Here is a 3,744-nt window from a genome sequence, read left to right as displayed (position 1 = left end):
CAGATCTCATCTTGCCACTCCCCGGCTACAGATCCTCCCACTTCGCATCTCAGGCTTAGTCTCAGCCCAGAGCAGCAGAAAAGCAGGACAAACCAGGACACCTGACAGGGTAAGACAAGCCTCTTCCAGTCACTAAGGAGAAACTGTTACTCACTCCATGAGTGGGTGAGAGCCGAGAGTCGGAGCTCCTGAGTAGGGGACTCTGTGACTCAGCCTGGGGTAACAGCCAGGCTTAATCCGGTTACAAATAGACCTCTGAGTTTCTAAATAAAAAATGTGAATCTAGCCAGGCAGCAGTGGCTCGCGCCTTTATTCTGAGCACTCGGGAGGCAGAGGCAGGCAGATCTCTGTGAGTTGGAAGCCAACCTGCCCGACAGCATGACTTCTAGGAGAGCCAGGGCTACATGGTGAAGACATGTCTTGAAAAACAAAACAAACAAACAAAAAGAAACAAAACAAAAAATTTTAAAAGTCAATTAAAATGAAGAGATGCCATTTTTCACCTGTCATCAGGGGCAGAACAAATAATAAAAATGACCCAAGTAGGTCCCTGAAACAGACTCTGCCTCACATTGTTATAGAGGTAATTCCATTGGGGCAGCCTCTGTGGTTATTAGTAACATCTACCAGAAATTTAAATACATAAAGTTTGTCCCCGCACAGGGGTACTCAGGCAGATGAATGAATAATGTCTGTGTGGGTATTCGCTTCAGCCTTGTTCTCACAGCTAAAGTTTAGGACCTAAGAGAAGCTAAGTTTATGCTACAACCATCCAATTAGATGGTTTTCTTGTTTGTTTGGTTTTTTTTTTTTTAATTTCATTTTTGTTTTGCAGTTCTAGGGATTATACCCAGGACTTTGAGCATGTCAAACAAATGGTCTACCACTGGGCTCTGCTCCCAGCCTGATGAAATATTATGCTTTATTAAAAAGAATGAGGGGAGCCGGGCAGTGGTGGCATGTGCCAGCACTTGGGAGGCAGAGGCACGCAGATCTCTGTGAGTTAGAGATCAGCCTGGTCTACAGAGTGAGTTCCAGGACAGGCTGTAAAGTTACACAGAGACACCCTGTCTCAAGAAAAGGGGGTTGGGGATGGGGAGAGGGCTTAGTGGCTCAGTTAATAAGTTAGGCAAGTATGAGGATTTGAGTTAAAATCCCTAATAACCATTCCTGGGATTAAAGGCATTTACCAACATGCCTGACTTTTTGGTGGCTTTAATTTTTCTTACACACACACATATTTCATATATATTATATAGTTTATAATTTATGTATTATATATATAAATAATTTAAAAAGAAATGAATTTCCCATCACATGCTCCATGAGAATAATGAATGTATCAAGCAGCTGCTCAGCCCTGCCTGAGCTAAGAAAGCCCTGTCCCCTGCTCTACAAGTTTGCAAGGGGGAGAATGCCTGCTCTAAAGCTTCAGCTAACCAACCAAGTAAGCACTTTAGTAGTGGCCATGAGATAGCCGCGGATGGCATGGTGGAGGGGGCACAAAAGAAAATGTCACAGCTGAAATCAGGATGTAGTGCGGGTCACCTGTCACCCTTCGGATAGGAGCACTTCTCTGGCTCTGGACAGATAACCATGGGTTAGGCTGTCTCTGCCAGGACTGGAAGAATCAGGACCCTGACAGCTTATGCAGATGTCAGTTACCAGGCTTCCCCTGCCTCCGCCCTCTGGAGCCCTTGGATGGCCCAAGGAAAGAATGAAAACCTTAAGGAGCAAGGTTGGGGTACCTGGGTGGGGGGCACTGGCTGTCCTCTGACCTCCACATGTTCTCCTCCTTAGTTCATGCAACCTCGCCCCAACCTCCCCCAAAGCAAAGGAATAAGCAGCCTGGTATGATGACTTGCGCTTTTCTTTCCTTTAGAGTTTCTCTGTATAGTCCTATATGCTCCAGAACTTGTTCTGTAGACCAGGCTGGCCTCAGACTCAGAAATTCCAGCTCTTCAAGGCAGGCAACTCTGAGAATTTGAAAGTTCCAGGCCAGTCAGGGCTATTTAGGCTATTGCCTAAAAACCAAAACAATTAAAAACCAAAACAAAACCTAAATAAATGTAATTAAAAAAAAAAAACTTACTTTAAGTCAGGTGTGGTGGCATATGCCTTTGATCTCAGCCTTCGAGAGGCAGAGGCAAGTGGATCTCTATGAATTTGAGGCCAAACTGCTCTACATAGGAGTTCTAGGACAGTCAGGGGTATGTTAGACCCTGGCTCAAAAAACAAACGAGCAAAAAAATTATTTCAAAATGTAAATATCGGGCTGGAGAAATGGCTCAGTGGTTAAGAGTATGCACTGCTTTTCCAGAGGACCCAAGTGTGTTCCTCCCAGCATTCATGTCAGGCAGCAAACAGCCTCCTGCAGCTCCGGCTCCAGGGGATCCAAAGCCTCTGGGCTCCACAGGCAAATGTTCTCATGGGCGCAAGCCTGTCCACACATATACACATATTCATAAAATGAAATCAGAATCCTTAAAAACAAAGCTATGAATAGAATCACGTGTTCCTAACTTCCTGGGAAGAGGGGGATGCAGAGGAGGAGGGTTTGCCTTCTGGCCTCACTTTGGCTTTCTCTCCTCTCTACCACGCTCAGCAGCTTACCTGCTTGCCTGCCCCTTCACCTCAACGTGTTCAAAGGAAGTGGCTCCCACCCCATGCTAGAGCCAGGATCCTATCCTACCCATCGACTTCTCTGAGTCCGCTTTCCTCAAACAAGGATGTCTATGCAGACAGGTGGATGGCGGTCTGGAGATGCCAGCTACCCTGAGTCTCAGAGAGGCCTGACCTTACAAACATTTCTGACAGGCTCAGTATTAGGTCTTTCTCTTAATACTAAAGCCAAGGAAAAATATTCATGAATCAAGCATGCAAGCACTTCATTCCCAGCCCCTCGTTCCTTCACCTTTTCAGGTTTTTGAAGCAGAGGACTTAACTTGTTTTATTTCATTTCATGCTAAGCAAGCACTCCACTAACTGAGCGGCATCTTTAGCCCACACCATAGAAGACTTGAGTTCCTGTGCTAGACAAGCCCTGGCTACCTGACCAAGTTACTCCCCTGCCTGGGGCCTCATTGGCAGGGACAGAGGCTTGGCCCAGAAAGCTGCCTGTGATCAGGTGTCCCCAGGTGGCTCTTGTGCAAGAGGCCAGTTGATAGACTTTAGGAGGTGGCCTCCTGCCACATCTACAAAAGAGGAGCTTGTTTTCCATTCTTCTTGAGAATTCTATCCAGAAGCTGAAGACTGAGCCAAGCAAGTTAGGGCTTCTGGGAATACAGCATATGCTCTTTTGGGTGGGCTTTGACTCATAAAGTTGCTACCATTCAACCTCTGTCTGAGGCTGAGAAAGAAGCCAACAGCAGAAGATCAAGGTCAGCAGGAGACCAGAACTGCCAAGGCCTGGGACATCAGGAGCCTGGATTAAGTTAGCCATGCCTGCCTTAGCCTGGGGTCAGGAAATCCAATACAGCTTCTGCTTGCTGTAGCAGTTGGGGAAAATGCTGGGTGATTCTGGTTGTTTGCAACCAAGGAGGTAATGGACACACAATTCCACTCATATTTTAAATTAAGTTTTTTGGTTTTTGTTTATTACGTTTATTTATTTAGATTGCTTTTTTTGTTGTTATTTTTTGGTCAAGTTTTCTTGCTTTTTGTTTCTTTTTGAGACAGGGTTTCACTATGTAGCCTCGGCTGACCTGGAAGCTCCCTATGCAGATCAGGCTGGCCTAGAACTCA

This window comes from Microtus ochrogaster, chromosome 7 (assembly GCF_000317375.1).
Source record: "Microtus ochrogaster isolate Prairie Vole_2 chromosome 7, MicOch1.0, whole genome shotgun sequence".
In the NCBI taxonomy this organism is placed as follows: Eukaryota; Metazoa; Chordata; class Mammalia; order Rodentia; family Cricetidae; genus Microtus; species Microtus ochrogaster.
Note: the sequence above shows the minus strand (reverse complement) of the source record.